This window comes from Dipodomys merriami, unplaced genomic scaffold (genome assembly GCF_024711535.1).
Source record: "Dipodomys merriami isolate MVZ:Mamm:240054 unplaced genomic scaffold, mDipMer1.0.p SCAF_16, whole genome shotgun sequence".
Taxonomy (NCBI): Eukaryota; Metazoa; Chordata; class Mammalia; order Rodentia; family Heteromyidae; genus Dipodomys; species Dipodomys merriami.
Genome location: NW_027202937.1, coordinates 27,455,064 through 27,475,484, shown reverse-complemented (window position 1 = coordinate 27,475,484; position 20,421 = coordinate 27,455,064).

The window sequence follows — 20,421 nt, the reverse complement described above, 5'->3', positions numbered from 1 at the left end:
AAATGTATTTTTATTGTTATTTTAAAGTCGATGTACAGAGAGGTAACACAAGTCAGGTGATTCTTTTTAGACAATGTCATCCTTTCCCTTACTCTCCTCCTAGTTCATGTAATAACCTTTTTGCAAAGAAAGTAGGGGTTGCTTGCAATGAATTTGAATATTGTTGTAAATGACACATTTGAAGCTTCATGCTGTAATCTATGTTGTTTAAAAAAATCAGATGTTATAAAAATTCAAAGGCAGATAGAGAAACAGCATGATAGCCGATCCTATCCAACCCGACACAGGAGGCCTAAGAGGACGATGCTGGCACAATCCTAGAAATGGCAGGCAACTGGCACAAAGGGCCAGTGAAGAGCCATCTCCCACATTGTTCTCCTATAATATATCAAGGCTAGAGGCTCACAAAGCTGTTTACCTGTTGGTCAGCTGGGCTTTGACTCTACACAAAGTCTTCATGGATGCACATGCTCTTCTCTCTCAGTGAGATGGAATTATTCTTCCATGCCTGGGAAATACTTATATATTGTTTCATCTAGAACTAGCAAGCTGAAGGGTAGGTCACCAACATAATTAAGAGAATAGAAAAAATGTATATGAAAGATCTAAGATTATGAGAAAAATGTTGAAATTGTAACTAAATGTATCCTCTACTCATCATGTTACCCTAGATACCTTTTGGTGAAAAATGATTCCTTTTTTGTAAAACCATTTCCTTCATTATTCATATATTTAATATGGCTTCACAAAGTATTTCACATAATCCCAAGGAAACTGTGATGTCTCTTGCTAAGTAAGAATGACAAAATATAGAAAGCCATAGGCAATGACTTGTTTTCAATTTGGTATCTGATCATATTTGCACTGCAGTCAGAAAGGAGCTCTCCATCATACCATCCTCATGTAGAGTGACTTTGTAATATCTAGGACATAATTACACTTACATTAAATATGCACACACACATACACACACATCATGCCAACATGAGAGCTGTCCGAAACTATTTTCAATAATTGATTTGCCGTTTAATTGAACAGCATGACTGACTAACATAGCTCATTACTTTACTCATTAGTTAATTATCGAAGAAAGTAGGACAAGTCAATAAAATGGAAGGCTGTAAATTCCAATACTAATTAGCACCATTTCCTTAGAGACATATTTAAGGGCAGATTGGCTACCTGAATGTCCTAGGACCTTGTGGATGAAGGAGAAGGATAGAGGCGCATAAATCCACAGGATAGGAAGATGAGTAGGCAGTAAGTAGACCTCCTGACTTGTACTTCGCGATGGGTTAGCACCACTAGGGGCACTGATACACATAACTGGGTAGGAAATTACTTTTAAAGAAAGGAGGAATCTGCATGTAATAGCCTTTGAAAACAGCCAGAAAAAACTTACATGATTTTTTCATTGAAAAGAATATTTTCTTCTGTGGTTTACCTGTCCATTTTATGGACATTCACTTTCTAAGTTACATTTCCATGTAGATTTATTGTAAGTGGATTCTTCCTTTGATGCCATTTCCCCAAAAGGAGAAATCCTTTGCTAACATAACAACTTGTTCTTTTGGACTTAGGAAAACAAAATCATCAAGGCTTATTCTTCAACATTACTTTGTATGACCAAGAATCATGACTTTGTATTCACAGATAGAGAAAGGACACACACACATACACACACACTTATGCCCCCGTGTATAAACACAAATATGAATGTGTACACATAGACATCTACACACATGCACACAAACTTGCAATCCCTTACTTGCTCACTAACTTCCTTATCCCATAAAGCTGATTCAAAGCACCCTAGGTCTGTGATAGCTAATTATATTCCCTTGAAAAAATCTATCATTTATCAGATTGTAATATTTTCTCATCATTCTAATGAACACAGTAACATGGACATTTGAAAGCTAGAAAGACCTACTGCACAGTTTGTTCTTGCTCAGTCTCTGCCACGGTGCCCAGCATAGACCTTTGTACTCCTGTCATAGACCAAATTTATCAGAAGAAAAAGTGGTCCAGTTGCTAATAAAACAAGTCCATACATTTTTATAATTTGGGGAGGGGAAGGAAAATTACAGAATGCTTAAATAAGGATACAGATTGACCCATTGTAACAATGAGATATACAAGACACTATGTTGAAAACAAACTTTACAAATTTGGGGGTGGGGATGGAGGAGTTGGGAAGGTGGGGAGGGAAAGGATGGTAGGAGAAAAACAAAGGAGGAGGTGACAATGCTCGCTGGGAAATGTACTCATTACCTTACTCATGTAACTGTATCCCTCTATACAGTATTTTTAAATAAAAAAAACACATACAAAATAAAATCCATTCTAGCAAGAACATGTTTGCTTTTGTTTTGTTTATGAGAGGATGCTGTACTAGGGTTTGAACCCGGGTATATAGTTTTTGCTTTGGTTGCGTGCTTGGCTGGTGCTCTGCCATGTGAGCCACATCTCCTGCCTTGTTAGCCTTGGACCACAATCCTCTGCATCTCAGTCTCTTGAATAGTAAGGGATACAGATATAAGGCTTTTTGCTTTAATGGTCACAACTTATGAGCCTACCATATTTCTAAAGTGCACTAACAATATGCCATGAATTGGTCACAAAGTGGGCTCTGCTTGTGAGGGAGGGCTGGTCTCTCACTGGTTCCTCTATATCCACTCTTGGGCAGAACTTTTCTAGTAAGATCACTTTGACTTTTGGTCTCTCAAAAGTTGCTTATTTCTTTGTGCTATGTTGGAACCAGATCTAATAGAGTGTTGATTTTCATTCTGAATTTTTTTGCTTCATTAATGAAACTATAAAGAAAGAAATTTCAGCATTGTGTAGTTTGAAATTCTCCCCAAGCATGCTCAGAATAAAAGCAGCCATTATTAGCCTTCTATAAAATAAATAAATTGAGTGACAGTATTTATACTTTTGTAGCTAATTACAAATAAATTTCATCTTTCCCAGTTTCTGTTGTTCATTTCATGATCACACATACCATATTCATGTAATACTGTATCTAGAAGATCATCTAAAATTGTCTAGCCCAAAACTTGATTCAGAAAAGAGAATGGAATAATTATCAAAACGATCACTTTGCCGCATGACTGTGGCTCGCGCCTGTAACTCTAGGAGGCTGAGATCTGAGGATCACAGTTTGAAGCCAGCAGGGGTAGGAAAGTCCATGAGACTGTTATCATCTTCAATTAATCACAGAAAAAGCTGGAAGTGCTGTTGTGGTTCAAGTGGTAGAGTGCTAGCCTTGAGCAAAAAAAAGCTCAGGGACAACACTCAGGCCCGGAGTTCAAGCCCCAGGACAGGCACAAATAAAATAAAAACACAACAATGACTTTCTTGTTTTTAACATCTGCTCAACGGAATGTTTAGGATGCAGGTAGAATCCTAGTACATGATTTACAATGACCTTGGGAACCTGAGGGAACCAAGTCTTCAACCAGTGAACAGAACCTTAAGGGCAGAACAAGACCTCAAGGACCAGAGTAGAAGCCAGAAGTATCCACAGCAGCTGCAAGAAAACTAGAATCAGGCAGAGGTTCTACCTGGACCTGTGTGGTATGCACTATTCCACCAAGACTCCCGGTGAAAACCATCAGCACTCTGTTTCCCTTTTTCAGAAGCCTTCACTTCACTTATTACCATCAAATCCAGGAGACAGATTTGAGCTTGTCTCCTGTCTCCTTGTCATTCAGCCCTCAAAAAAAAGCTCTTTCATTTTGCAAATTCCCAGAGCTGTAGTTCTGATTACTTTGTTGTGCTGGGCAGTGAGCCTTTGCTCAGTATCAGAAATGTAACTTCTGAGAGGCTAAGTAGGCTTTGCAACCTTTATGACGAGATGTAGATTGTTCTGGACTCTGTATCTGCATACATCTCTTGTCTGCATGCCTTTCCATTTCATTGACATAGTATAGTTACATTTGGTAGTATTCTCAAACCATAAGTGATTATTTCTTTTTTCAAACATGTTTCATTAAGCCAAGCTTTTGGTAATCATGCACATTTTTAGAGAAAACTAGTGTCTACTGAGTAAAATCAACCTTAGAGAAGCTAATTAATGAACTACATCTCCACCCCTAAATAATCCTCTTAATAAGTCAGTGCAAAGATGAGGCGTCTTGGTGTTTGGAAGGCAGCCATCCAGCCATCCAATGAAGAAGACAGACATTCACAAATTTACAATCTTCTCTTATGTGAATTGACAGGGCAAAAATATGTCCAGAATCAAAAAGAAGAAAAGTAACAAAATGTTCTACAATTGAAGTTAGTCCCTGACTTACAATGGTTTGACAAATGATTTTTAACAGATATTTGACACATTCAATAGATATTGAACTACAACATTCGAATTTGAATTTTTTCCTTGGCCCCTGACATGTGGTCCAATCTTTTCCTGTAATGTTCGATAATACCATCAGTCCCAGCTCTCAGTCAGTCCCGTGACTCACAGAGAGAACAATCACTTCACAGAGTGCTGGATAGCTACAGATAGACCAATGGTTAGATAGGTTAAATGCGATTTGAATTCTGAAATTTTCTATTTGTAATTAGAAAATAGATCTATTATAAATTGAACAACATTGGTATGTTGATTAGGGATTGCTTCATATTGAAAGATGTATGTCATGATTTATTATATAAAGGGATAGAAACACAAATGTTTATAATAAGGTAAACATTGATTGGAATATAAATAAAAATGGAATTCTTTTTACTTAAATTGCTTTCTAAGCTATACAAAGAAATTAATTTATCAGGTTCCTATGGCTTATACATATAATCCCAGCTACTTGGGAGACAGATTAGGAGGGTAGAATTTGAAAGCTGCTTTTACAAAAAAACACAAAGCCCAATCTGTAAAGTAACTTTAACAAAAGGTTGAGGGCATGACTCAAGTGGTAGAGCACCGGCCTAACAAGTACAAAGCACCAAGTTAACAAACCTACAAGAAGAAAATTCTTACTACTTTAAAAGTAATAATAGAATAACTAATAGTGGTAAATAATTATTTGATAGTTTTTGCTCACCTGATTAACTAGATTTAATCATTTTAGCAGATTGAGTTATGGAGTTATCACTTAAAAGTATTTATAGAGAATTACATTTAAAGACATATTGGAAATTAGGTCCATTGTTAAAATACATATATATATTATACGCACACATATATGTATATATAGTATATATACTGTGTATATATTTGCTTATTAGAGTACATGTAGAGATTAAATATATATATTTTTAATAAGCAAATGTATATAATTACTTTTTGTAATATATATTTGTTTTTCTTATTGTTTTATAACATAAAAATTTTAAAAATCATGGAAAATATAACTGTGAGATTTATAAATAATCGTAGTAGCTGCCTAAAATATTCAATAATTTAGCATTAATTTTCACCCTTATTTGTATATTATTGACTAAATTTGACCTTTCTTGAGAAATTAAAATATTTTATTTCCCTACTATATTTTTATTTTTATTACTTTTAAGTATTTGTACAAAGAAATTACCATTACAAAAGTAGATTATAAATACAATATATCATGAGCAATGTCAGTCTTTTTTTTTTACTGAAAATCTACTTCTTATTTTGCATTATTCTTATGAAATAGAGAACATAAATTATTGAATTTATAAGACATATGGAATATATGTTCAGGTCTTCATATGCAATACAGTCTCTTATTAAATATTAAGTCTTTATTAGCCTCTAAACTTTCCCCTAAATTCCTTGTCTTCTTAACAAACTTCTCCTTATTTCCTTTTTTTTTTTTGTCAGTTGTTGGGCCTGAACTCTGGGCCTGGGCGCTGTCCCTCAGCTCTTCAGCTCAAGGCTAGTGCTCTACCACTTGAGCCACAGTGCCACTTCTGACTTTTTCAGGAATCGAACCCAGGGCCTCATGCATGCAGGGCAAGCATTCTACCACTGAGCCACTTTTCCAGCCCTCTTTATTCCTTTTTTTGAGGACTTACAAAGAAGGATAGGCTGAGGAAGCTAAATAAGACCAATGTTTTCCTGGCATTGAAAAAGAAATACATACCTAGCTCATTCTAGACTTTTCAAGAAATTGAATGCTACAATATTTGTTCTTGTGTAGGTACCTCATTTTAAGTAGCATACATTCAACATTTATCTATGGTGCATTATAGATCAATATTTTATTCCATTTGAAGGGTAACTAATATTTCATTGTATCTGTATAACACATTTTGTTTATCCATTGAATTGTTGATGAATACTTAGGTGCTTCCCATACTTTGTCTGTTGTAAATAATACTGTAATAGACAACAGAATACTAGAAGTACCTGTTTGCGTGCGTGCATATACCTTTAGTGCAAGTACCTGCCAGTGGAGTTCTGGATTCTAAGGTGCTTCTATGCACCTTAGAAAAGAAAACACTGACATGTTTCCCACAGGAGCTGTGTTATTTTACACACAAGAAAATCCAATGTCCACTTCACACTTATTAGTTTCCTATTATTGTATACCTTTGTGTATTTTTGCTACTTTTACTGCACTGGAAATGGTGTGAAGTAAATTATATTGTAGTTTTAAAATAAACTTCACCTGATGATGGTGAGCCCTTTGTCATGTGTTACAGACTATTCATGCATCTTCTTTGGAGACAAATCATTATTGTTATACTTAGGTTCTTTTTTCCTTTTCCTTGATGAGTTCTAGGCATCCTTTATAGATTTTTGAATATTTTGCACATTAGTTTCTTATTAGATTCAGTTGTACAAATAGTTTCAGCTAATTCATCAGCTTTTAACTTTTTGGAAAATAATATCTGATATGGCAAAAATAACATGTCAGTTTACTCAAATTACTTCAACCTCTTTTTTAAAATAATATTTAATATAAATATTCTTAGTGAATCCTTCTTCCTAGCTCATTTAAACAGGTTGTTATGAAGAAATAATACAAAAATGTAAAAACAAAGCCAGGAGCTGGTGACTCATGCTTGTAATCCTAACTACTCAGGAGGCTGAGATCTGAGAACAGCATTTCAAAGTCAGCCAGGGCAGAAGAGCCTATGAAACTCTTATCTCCAATTAACTATCAACCTTGAGCACTAGCCTTGAACATAAAAACTCAGGGATAGTGCTCAGTTGTTAAGTTCAAGCCCCAGGACACACACACACACACACACACACACACACACACACACACACACACACACAGAGAGAGAGAGAGAGAGAGAGAGAGAGAGAGAGAGAGAGAGAGAGAGAGAGAGAGAGAGAGAAATAAGTAGGTCATAGTCCCTCTCCTCAAGGAATTTGAAATCTTACCCTTACATCAGTTTATAATCAGGTTACTTCTTTGACAAGGAAAATTGAAATATAAAAACAAAATAATAAATAAAGTGGAGCCTATTGAACAGATAATATTTCCAAAACTTGGCCTAAATTTGTAATAACTGAATACAGGCATCGGATTTACACCAAAGTCATGTGTGGGTAGTGGATATAAATTGATGTGAACTGGGGTATTATTCTTACTTTGCATCAAAGAAAATAACAGATGTGAAAACATTTTGGGATTTTAAAGGTAGTATTATTATTATGTATTGTGTGCATCAATTACTCGGCATCATAATAGTTGGTAATAATCATTATGGGTATCATTAGAAATACAGACATGTGTGTACGTTTATATGCTGTCTTTGTATTTGCGTACAGAATGCACCTGTGTACTTGGGCAAATTAGTATGGGCATTTATATTTGCATTTGAACTATGCATTTCTCACTTCATGAATGCTATTAACCTGCTAAATTTCACCCTTCACAGCCTTTTGCACCAGTGCAGGACTCAGATGTTTCCACTGTAACTCATGTAAAGATCCAGGCTGGAATTGTTCAGGTAGAGTCTGAGTGGTCCTCGTTTAGAAACGAGGCCCTCAGGCCTCAGCAACCTTTAATCAGCTGTAACTGGAGTGAAGCTGTCAAACCCTGCTTGTTCTCTGTCAGCTTTAGTGCCATTTAGAGCATCCCTGATAAATGTACAGTACAAATTTAACAGTCAACCTGTGAAAAAGAAATAAAAAAAGAGTAACAAAGTTCTCTCAAGCATTGGGAAAAACTTTCTGTAGCCAGGGCATGAACAATCCTTGGGCTAAAGATAAAGGGTCAATAAAACAGTAGTTAGTGAACTCAGTCTAGGCACATTGGAAGATACAGAAACCTTGGTAGAAAAATACAAAAGTATATAGAGAAAAGGCAAGAGAAGAATACAAAAAATCATGATCAGAAAGGACAGGTAAAGAAAAACCATGAAATGGCAAGAGAAGATTCCTGTGATTTTTCTCCTTCAGTTGGATGAGGGAAAAAATTCAAGACTATTTCCTCCAGCTATCCCCAAATGTAACTGGTTTGAGTGATGAGAGTTATCATGATAATTAGGAAATACTGAGTTTTTCTTTTCTTTCTTTTTTCTTTCTTTTTTTTGAACTCTGGGCCTGGGTGCTGTCCTTCAGCTCTTCAGCTCAAGGCTAGCGCTCTACCACTTGAGCCACAGCGCCTCTTTCAGCTTTTTCTGCTTGCTTATGTGGTGCTGAGGAATTGAACCCAGGACCTCATGCATGCAAGGCAAACACTCTACCACTGAGCCACCTTCCCAGCACTGAGTTTTTCTTGAGTTACCTTTTCTTTTTTTAACATCACTATCTGTGTGCAACAAACAAACAAAAAGTTGAAAAGGCATAATGATGTGTTTGTATCCTGAGGTTCCCCCATGGATAATACAAATGTAATTTTCACCTCACAGGGTTCTTGAGATGTGTGCAGATCTGATGGACTTCATATGCTGAAGACATTCTACAGAATTTGGCAAAGTGAAAGCTGAGCCAACGCATTTACTAAGACCCTAAACTCTATCCTTCAATTATTGTAAAAGGACATATTGGTTTTCCTATGCACACTAATACAAAACATGAGTGTATGTGGAGTTGCTTAAATAGAATGTTACACTCACACTCATAGTCTCTTCCTGAATGCACTTATTTCTATCTCACAGTTATACAATGTTTCTGGTTGGTTTCTTTCTGGAATGAGAATAGAGGTTTTAAAGCCTTTACAACAGCTTTGGCTAAAATACACTGGTAGGCTCTCAGTGTTCCATGAACTCCCATTCGTGTGAAATAAAGTTTCCATGATCAAATAGATAAATGTAATGAATGCAACACATTTATTGAGCCCATAGAATCTTACAAATTAGCCTACCAAAGGCTCCAAGAACTTCAGCAGTGAAGAGATTAACATTTTATAGATATTCCCAGTCAAAACTGTTTATTTTAGCATCCCTGGTAAGCGGTGTAGAATGTGCAGTTTACAAGGTGGAAGTGGTTAAGTATTGGAGATTTTCATTTTCTATCCTAGCTTCTTACTTATTAGCTCTATTACCTGAGCCACATGCTAGGTTTTTCAGCTTCTGTTTGCTCATATTTAAATATAGATGACAATAGTAATCTCCAAAGCCCTCTCTTCACAAAAGTGCATGTACTTGGCACAAGTGCTTCATATATGTCAAATATCATCAATTATTATTATCATTATTGAAAATAGTTCATGGACTCATCAAGCAGTTGTTAGTGTACTGGAAAACATTTTATTCTTTCTCTCTGTCTCCTTTTCTCTGAGAAGAGAGACAAAGGCAGGGAGACAGAAAAAGTGAGAGAGTAAGGGGCAGGTCCTATTCATTAATAAAAAGCTGGATTCAAGATGATATATTAATATGAACAAGTAGAAGATGGAAATGATAGCATCAGTAGGAATTCTTACTTTCAAACATCCCTTTTTATAAAAATATCTTAATAGACATCAATTACATAGATACTATGTTAATATATGTTCCTCTCCATTCATCTGAATAGTTACTTATACAAAATTATGCAATAAAAACATCCTTATAGTTGTTGGAAAGTCGATACAGTCAAGAGAAAAAGATAAAATAGGTAATATATTCCATTATAACAAACTCAGATATTATCCTTTTTAAAATTTCACATATCTATAGGAGACTTATGAAACCCTAATAAATATTTATATGAAGGGAAACAGTGGACCTGAATAGAAATATCACAGGTAAAACTAGCGACCGCAGGAAGTTTAAACGAAAGCATCTTTTAGGTGATCAGATCACGAATTGTCATGTTCATCATTTACCTGTGTGATTCAAGCAAGAGACAAACAAACATGAAGAATCTACTTTTTCAAATGTAACCATATGAAAATGAAATGTTTCAAACTCTCATTTGATGTTTAGTACCTCTTGGCTATGTAGCCATTGTCTATTTCCACCATGCCAGGCATCATATAAACTGCTGAAGAGAGATGAACTGAATAACTATGGGCTTTTAAGTTTCCCCTTCCCTCTTCCACATATACCACACAGAAGGTGAAGGACAAAATAGGAGTTGTATTGAAGAGGAAGTATTCAAATTTCAGGGTAAAATATATTTCAAAGACAAGGGGTGATTTTGGTGTGTATTTAAAGGGTAGCTATGAATTTGTAAGACATACAAGTGAAGCCAAAAAGAGGACTAGTTGGACACAATCTCTAGGCCATGCATAGCAAATGGATGACATTTTGAGGGTCAGTGTATGCTAATGTCAATGAAATACCTTGATATATATTAATATTAAGATTTCCTGTTACATACTCCCTTGAAAATCAACGTTTATTTTGTTAGAAAACCCATCATGTTTTTATTATGAAAGTAGTATTAATGAAACAAAACTTTTAAATAATTAATATTCAAGTTTTTTTCCAGTTCTTTTTTTTTGTTTGTTCGCTTGAATTGTGATTGTTGTAGTGATGGGTTTTTTATTGTTGTTGTTGTTTTTGTGCTGGGGCTTGAACTCAAGGCCTAGCTGCTGTCCCCTAATTTTTGCATTCCAGACTGACATTTTACCACTCGGAGCCACAGATCCACTTCCAGTTTTCCCCTGGTTTATTGGAGGCAAGAATCTCATAGACTTTTCTGCTCAGGATGGCTAGAATTGGGTGTAAACTTTTTGTTTTCTATTTTAAATTCCTCTATTGTCTTCCTTGAAGATTTTCCTGTTGTTGTGTGGGACTAGAAACATTGACGTTAAATACAAAGAAAATGGAAAGAATTCTTATTTTAAGCTTATTTGTATTAGAAATTGGACTGCGACAAATTTCACATCAAAACCCAATGAATAGAGTATACAGCTTATCTTGCAGGGTGGTACCCACCGCCCATGTACTGTCAGCTTGATCCTCGGAAACCATCTTCGGATAGGCCTGTTCTGAGCCTGAAAAGCACAAAGTACATAATTATCACACTTATTCCTGAGAAAATCCAATCCATTTTCCAAAGCAGAATAATCTCTCAAAGTGAAAGCAAAAAGAATCCAAAAGGTTAAAAATCTTGTGCTTGAATTTAAATCTTTAACATAATTTATTAAATGAAAATTTGTTTACTATGACTAAATTTAACATAAAAGAATTCTTTGCCTGATAAGTTACTTACATCCTAGTTATGATTGTAAAACAAGTGTTCAGAAGAGTAGAGAACGAAGAGCTCCATAAGGAATAAAAAGTATTTTTACATACATGAATTTGTATGCCACTGATGATATAACTGGAAATCAAAAAGTATATCCAACAACCTACAGAAATATCTCTTTACTATACCTATTTTTATTTCTTTTTTTTTATTGTAAAAATACTGTACAGAGTGGTTACAATTACATGGGCAAGATAGTGAGTACATACTTATCAAGCATTGTAGCCTCCTCTTTTGTTTACCCTTCCCATCCTCCCTCTCCCCCAATCCTCCCCCCCCAACTTGTAAAGTTCGTTTTTGACATGACAACTTATACTTCTCATTGTTGCAACAGGTCCACCTGTATCCTTATTTAAACGACTTTTTTATCCCCTTCCCCTCCACAAATTATACCGACATCAAATACAGTGAAAGCAGGGGTTATACTGTGGGGGAGGGACATACAAAGTAATAAATAAATAATTTTATAATTGCGTTAGAAACAAATGCATGAAAGAAAAAAATATTTAAAATACATATCTTAGGGTTCATTATCCTAACATCACCTTATCTGACCTTTTCTGCTTGACTCATACATATACTAGATATTGCAAATAAGGGAAATCATGGGACCTATGTTTCTTTGGGCTTGGCTTACTTCACTTAATATAATTTTTTCCAAGTCTTTCCATTTCCTAACAAATGGAGCAATGCCATTCTTTCTGATGGAGGCATAGAATTCCATTGTGTATATATACCACATTTTCTTGATCCATTCATCTACTGAGGGGCATCTGGGTTGGTTCCAGATCTTAGCTATTGTAAATAATGCTGCAATAAACACAGTTGTGCTGGTAGCTTTAGTGTAGTCTTGTTTGTAAACATTTGGGTAAATGCCCAAAAGTGGGACTGCTGGGTCATAGGGGAGCTCTACGTGGAGTCTTTTGAGGAACCTCCATACTACTTTCCAAAGTGGTTGAACAAGTTTACACTCCCACCAACAATGAAGTAAGGTTCCCTTCTGTCTACATCCCCTCCAGCATCTGTTGTTATTAGAGTTCTTGCTTTTTGCTGTTCTAACTGGGGTGAGGTGGTATCTCAATGTTGTTTTCATTTGCATTTCTTTTATGGCTAGGGACCTATTTTTATTTCTGTATATATAAACAAATACATGAAATCTGGAATAGAAAACATCTTATTCATTGTTCAAACTTTATCTAAAACAACTGCACAAACAAAAGAGAAATGTCATATCACTCCATGACAGAGAGATAACAGAAACATTAACTATCAAGTCACATCCCAAGAAACAATGGACAGAGACATGGACAGTCATAACCATTCTTGCAGCTTTAGAGAAACTCATTAATAAACTGAGCCATTTTATACTGTATTTCCCTCCTCCATTCTAAAGAGAAAAATAAATTTCCAAGAACTGTGCAATCGAGAATTATTCAGAAGTTTTTCCAGTCAGATTGGTCAAGAAACAAAGACCTCTGTTGGGAAAACTGGTAAGAATCACTAACATTACTAATATCATAATTGGTATTGAACTAACAAGCTGAAAAAGAGGTTCATGTGCCATAGAAAAAAATAATAGTCAACTAGAAAAACTTTTAAAGGTCAGAAACAAATAACACAAGATAAAAAGGATCCTGAGTGTGTGTGGGGGGACATAAAAGAGAATTACAAGCAAAAGAAACAAATAAACACAGCTCCACAATATACACTTCAGAGAGGAAGGATCTACTACTTATAGTTCATAGTCCTCACCTCCATCTATCCCTGATGTTAAAGAGAGGACTAGGTAAGCTTGTGGGGATCAAGCGGAAGGCAAATCCTTCCAGTCTAAGGTACCTAGCACAGGTAGTAAGTACGCTAACCAGAAAGAGCACAGTCACACACTATTGAGAAAAATAACAGTGGATGACATTCTCCATACCCTTAAACCAAAAGCAATTTAAATTTTGATGAGTTTACTGTGATATGGAAAAATTAGTAATTGGATAGTTTTTATACATTTTCAGCAAAAATCCATAAATAATCGTTCTGCGTGTGAAAACAAGTTAAATCTTCATAACCCAGAGAAATTTCTTCTCCAAAGTAGTCTGTGTCCCTAGACTGGAGTCCCTGTCAAAACTGATTATATACCTCCTGAATCTTTGAATAATCTGTTCTGATAGTGTTATGTGCAGAGGAATTAGCCAACTGTTAGCTGTGTTTTGTTTTTTGTTGTTGGTGGTGGTTTTTTATTTGTTTGTTCGTTTTTGTCAATCACAGGCAATGTTCCTGAGCTCCTTTTTTTATTATTATTATTGTTGTTGTTGTTGGTCGTAGGACTTGAACTCTGGGCTTGGGCGCTGTCCTTGCGCTCTTCAGCGCATGGTTAGTGCTCTACCACTTTGAGCCACAGTGCCCTTTCTGGTTTTCTGGTGGTGAGTTGGAGATAAGAATCTCACAGACTTTCCTGACAGGGCAGGCTTCGAATGGTGATCCTCAGATCTCAGCCTCCTGAGTAGCTAGGATTACAGGGATGAACCACAGACACCAGGCTAAGCCTTATTTTTTTAAATTTACTTACCTGATAAATTTCTTTCATACATGACTAATTTGAAATTTGCCTGATTTGTTAGGGAGTTTTGTTACCATCTTTGTGACAACTGTCTCTCAAGTTAATTTCTTCATTAGGAGTCAAAGCATGGTTATATTTCATAATTAAGATGAAACAATATGGATAAGACTCAATACCTACTTTGAAATCTGTAGTAGTCTTTCTTACATTTCTCTTAAAGAGAATGTGGCTGCCATTTTTATATTTTTGTATTGTGTGAACTCACCTCTGACACAGGTATTATAAACTTTTTAAAGGGGGAGGAGTGCCGATAAATTTTTTAATATAATTAATTTTTTATCTCCAATGAATAAAAATTCTGAGTTAAACAAAAATTATATGTAAAAGAAAAATCCAGGGTTCTTTCTCATAATGTAATGTCTGTTGGAAAAGCCAGATAGCACACATTCTCACCCATGTGTTGAACCATCAACTAAAATGACTATGATGATCATGCTGATGATGGATGATGAAGAGACACGTAGGCCAAAGAGGGACTGTCTGAAGGAGGAGACCAATGAGAAAGTAGAAGAAGGGACGAAAAGGATACTGAAGTATAAAAAGATGATGGATAGACAGACAAATGATAGACACAAAGACAAATAGATGGAGGATGACCGCATAATAAAAACCCACCGAACACCCTGAAAGTTTACAGAAGAAGAGTAGAATGCAAATATAAAGGAGAGAAAACTTGCTCAAAGTACCTTATATCCAGGTATGTGATTATCACAATAAAACACCCTATCCATGTGTGCTAATTCAAAATGAGATAAAATACAAAAATGTTAAATAATAGGTTTGGTCAGACAGAGATTTATGCTTGAATGTGCCTTAATATTTGCCCTTCCGACTGATTTAAAATTAATTTTGTATTTCTAGCTTGCCAAAATAGTCTTCTTTTTTCATTAATTCATATTATAATTTACCATTTTTTCAACCATTTTTTTCTGGACTTTATTTTTATTTTTGACACTGAAACTTACTTTTAATGACAAAATCCAGGCTTTCGGTTACCAGGTAATAAACACTTTAAATGCAAGAACAATGATACATTTTTCTCATTTTTATGTTGATCTGAAGCATAGATCACCAGACACTTAAATTCAGATATCATTCTGAATTGTCTCGTTGGTACCATTTGAAATGGTGCCTATAATCTTTACGCCCTCTTGAAGCTCAAGCTCTCAGGACAACTGTAACTTTGTGCATTTTCCAGAAACCAATTAAATATGGGTGTTTATTGGTATACAGAATGAGTATGGATGTAGAAAAGCAGGGAATAGAGACCCACAACAAGAGAAAGAAATGGAACATGGGCTAACAGACAGATTCGCAGGCAGAGAGTGCTCCGTCCTCACCCCTAATGAGCAGAATCAGGCAGCTTTAATTCATGTTTCCTGGATTTCTTTGTCCCCTGGACTACAAAAGGAAATACAGGACCCTGTTAGGGGAGGGTTAGATTAGTCTTGTGTTGTCAAAGGGAACAAGGGAACATGTTCATTGATAGGAAAGATGTTTTCACACTGTTTCTCATTGATGGTCCCTGAAGACAATGTTCTATCTCTGTCTCCTTGTTGTGTGTGTGTGTGTGTGTGTGTGTCTTTTTTTTTTAATTACCAAGCATGACATTGATGGTTATTTCTTCTTTTCACCCAGTTGACTACAAAGGGGCCAGCTCTTGGGACCCTTGTTGGTCAGGCCTGGGGAAGGAAGTGACAGAAGGCTGGCCTTATTTACCTTAGCTGCTTCCCGTGTAATCTGGTTACTCATGTGGCTAATGGGAGGACACCACGGAGCCCCACACACTGTGCTCTACAATGGAGACTCATTCATATTTCATACAATAGAGTGTTTAAGTCATTCCACGCTTTGTGGAGAAGATTGGCTTTCTTTGTGTGCCTTCTCCTGAGAAGATTCGCCCCCTCCTCCTCATTCACACTGGCATATGTTCCTATTCCTGCCCACTGCAGCTGGACAAGGAAAGAGCAGGCGTCTTTCTTCTCTCTCTCTCTCTTTCTTTCTCTCTCTCACTCTCTCTCTTTTTTTTCAGCCAATGAATTGATTACTGCAGTGTGAAATGGGACTGAAATGGTACCCCCCCCCCGGCCTGCGGATACATAGATTAGCCTTTTGCCATTCTCATATTTCACGACAAGACATCTGAGAGGAAAGGGGCTCATGTTCCTCGTTAGCCATTGTGAGGACAGCAATCTGTTGAGTACAAAGGGAAAATAAATAAATAAATAAACAAAATAAATAAGAAAGAGCAGGTGTAATGTTGACCTTGCTCTTTTATTATCATCTGTGCATCTGTGAATGAGCTCTAGAAATAGGGCTCCAGAGAAAAAATAATAAAAGAGGGTTTACTAGTGTGGTAGGTATTATTCTTACCCATAAAGAATTATAAAGCAACCAAATTGAAAAGGGAATCTGATCAAAACACTATCACTTGGCCCTTGGACTTGATTTTAGAGGTGAGGGAAAAAATGGGATCTTTTTTGTTTTAGTGAGATAGATAATGGACATACAAGTTCTGTTACTGCCCCCTGGATAAACTAGTGTTTTGGGTTTTTTTTTTAGAATAATCAAAATTAATGACTTTTGGTTTCTGAAGTACAGATGGTAATGCTCTTAATTCTGTTCATTTTCCCCAATAAAATTTGGTTCCAATTTAAAAACAATTCAGATGTGCTATCAACCTTGGCCTACAATCTATTTCAAATGGACAATTGTTATCCAATGACTTCCCTAGCTGTTGAGTTAGAAAATTAAAGCATCATGCCTGTTTACATAAAAGGATAATTTCATCTCTCTTTGGTTAATGAAGATGGATTTTGAAAGTTAAAAAAGAACCACTCTGAATTTGAGCATCTTTACTCCAAAATACTGAGCCTTTAAAACATTTTTTATTAAGATTCATTAGTTGTACTAAGGGCCTGGGATGGGTTATTGACGTTTTCACTTACACACACAATAAAGCCTTTAGTGAAATCTTTGGCTAAGTTGTGATGGATCTTAAGTTTTCTGGCTACAAGCTATTGTGTAGCAAAGTTTTAAAAAGTAAGCCCAGGATGAAGAGTACTTCTGTTTAGAACAAGAAATGCCAAGTTAATGGGCATACATTTGCAGCCACAATGATCTAAACCTAACCAAACAATGAACTCTGCTGAAATGAAGATGTATAAAGTTATAACTACATACCTAGGAATACGCCTCATTCACAGCTTAATGAATGGCAGAGAATTATGAACGTTTGAAGTAAATAATCACAAGAGATGATAACATTTATTTCAAAACAATATGGAATTTCCTTGGTCTAAACTATATTGATGTCATTCAGCCCAAAGCAAGGGGCTGGGCTGACTGGCAGGTATCATTCCTTGTAGCATATTAACAATAGTTTGTACATCCTGCATATTATCAAGGAAAAATGGTGGAAGGCAACCAAGTAGCTTTATAATTTGATGTGTACTTGGGTAATAGGTACCTAGTTTCATTCGTATTAATTTGTTGGTTTTCTTTTTTAACTTGCCAGTGTTGGGAAACTACTACACATAATATAGAGTACATTACATTGGTCATCATAAGAATAAGCTTTACATGCTAGCAAAACAAACTAACAAACAACAAAAACAACCAAAAAGTTAACCTGTGGCTTTGGCTGAGCCTATGATCCACATGTGAAAATGACTTATACTTTCTCATACTTTCTGAGATCTTGGTTCTTCTTAAAGTTAGCAAGTGATGCCACGTTCAAAATGCAACTGCCCTTAGGATGGTTTAACACTATGTGCAAAACTAGGCTTCGTGGTCAAAAAGAAAGCTTGATGTTTACTCTAATTCCTTTTTGTTTAAGAAATTGGGAGAAAAGCATTATTGAAAGAATAAATGTGGTTAAATTTAGTTGAACAAAGTTAAAAGGAAGAAAGTGTAACTTATCAAAGACAACACAAGGTCTGGGGTGATTGTAAACAGAAAAGATCTTTGTACCAATGTCACAAAAGGGGGAAAAAATAGAGAAAGGAAGAAAATGATTAAGTCTTTAATCTCTTAAAATTAACTTTACTGATAAAGAAGGAACCAAAATGAGCCAAAGCCTTAATTAAACTTTATTCTAGCTAGCTTTTTCCATTTCCTCTTACTCTATATCATGCCATGGGTCCCAGCTGAGAGAGTTCATCTTCTTACCCTCCACTTCATTAGGGCCCTAACAATCCATTATCTGTTTCCTAACCCTGCTCTGCTCCTAGGAGTTAGGTTATTAGAGTACTTGAAGGGTCCCTGTCATTGTGATGGAGGTGTGAATTGATCACTAAGATGACAACTGGTGACAAGTGCTGTTTATTAGGCTGCTACTTTGCCTCTTAATTACAGCTGATTAGCCTGCCTGTTAAAGGTGGAAAATGGAATTAACTGCTTTTGTCCTGGTCATCAACTACATTACCTAACTGCTTTGATTTCCTTTTTTTGTAGTGACTCTTTTTTTTTTCTGTCAAGAATCCTCCACTTTTCTCAACAGCCACAACAAAGATTCTTATTTTCCTAAATAAAAATGTATTAAGGTTTATTTTTTTAATTCTTTTTATCTTAGATTTTCCTGATATAAAGATTCTTATTCAAATGGTTTTCCCCTCAAAAGTCTATTTTTTAACTGCATTTTGTTTAACAGATTCCAATGTTATCGTTAATTTGCTTTTGTCTACTTATTTTTCTTTGTTCAGTCTCACTTTCAAGGATGAAAGTAAAATATGGGAAAGGCAGCCAAATTTTCTGTACTTTAGTTGCTTTCTATTAAAAGAAGAGGGATTACAGCCTATCTATCCCTTCACTCTCTGAAATATTTTAAAGACAAATAGCTTACTTGGGGACTTATATTTTATTGTTTCAAGAATGCCTGTTCTTAGGATGAGATTCTTGAGTTACTTCATCCCCAAAGCTTCCATTTGTATTGGGGGGATTAAAAATCACTGAGTTTTTGTTTACAAAACAAAACCTATCCTAATTAGATGATTTTTGTTCATCCCTTTTTCTCATTGAATTTATTTTTTAAAACTTTATCCACCCTTATCCCTCTCTGGTCTTTTTTGCCTTCAATGAAGTGGAACTGGATTTGTCATTGGCTGATTCAGATAGCTATTTAGTTTAAAACAGAACAATTCATTAGGCAATTTTGGATTAGTAACTAACTATTACTTTTTTTCTTTTGGTCTAAAACAAAATATCTTGATTTTCACTTTTTGTGAACATTAGCAACCCTAATTCTTGAATTCAGAATTTTTAATCTTACTCTTTACTTTGGAAATACTGGGTTTCAATTCAAGATCTTGTATTTTCTAGTCCAGTACCCTACTACTTAGAACCACATCCCTAGCCCTAAAATTTACATATTTTAAATAGATATTAAAATATAGTTTGTGTATCAGTGGGAATTCAGATACCTCAGATGGTGTTTCATTCTTGAGTTTTAGAACCTATTTATAGTATGTAAATATAGTCTAGATTTCTGTTCCCTCTCTGTTCCTGTTTTAAACTCACATAAATAAAAAGGAAGAACCATTGGCTAAAACAGGATAGAAAAAGTTGGCCTCACAACCAATATCAAGAAGAAACTCAGCTCCATGTCCTGAGGTTACTTACAGACCCTTGGAGAATTTCTTTTGATTATAAACTATTTACTCAGCTCAGAACAAAATGGTCAGCAGAAATTGACATTTTTAAATAACTATTTTTTATATTTTTTATTATATTGTAAAGGTAATATACAGAGAGGGATTACAATTACATAAGTAATGAGTATATTTCTTGTTGAACAGTGTTACCACCTCTCTTGTTTTCTTCTGCTTACCCTCCCCTTCAGCTCCCCTCTCCTCAAAAGTTGTAAAGTTCATTTCCAACATAGTATCTTGTGAGTATCGCTGTTCCGTTAGTTCACCTTTTGTCCTTTGTCTCACCATTTCTGTGATTCTCCTTCCTTTTCCCATTCATATAAACTCTAATTTTATGCTAGTTGTAATGCTCTTTTAAACCATTTTCTTTTCTTTTCTTTTTTTTTTTTTTTTGAGAGGTATCACTACATTGTCTAAACTGGCCTTGCACTGACAAGCTCAAATACAGGTACCTGCTGCAAATGTTATATAATCATAGAATATTAAAGGTGGAAAAGACACATTGGAATCAGACCAATCCCATTGATTAAAAATTAAGAAAAAGGGTCTGGGAAGGTAGCTCAGTCATGGAGTGTTTGCCTTGCATGTGTGAGGCCCTG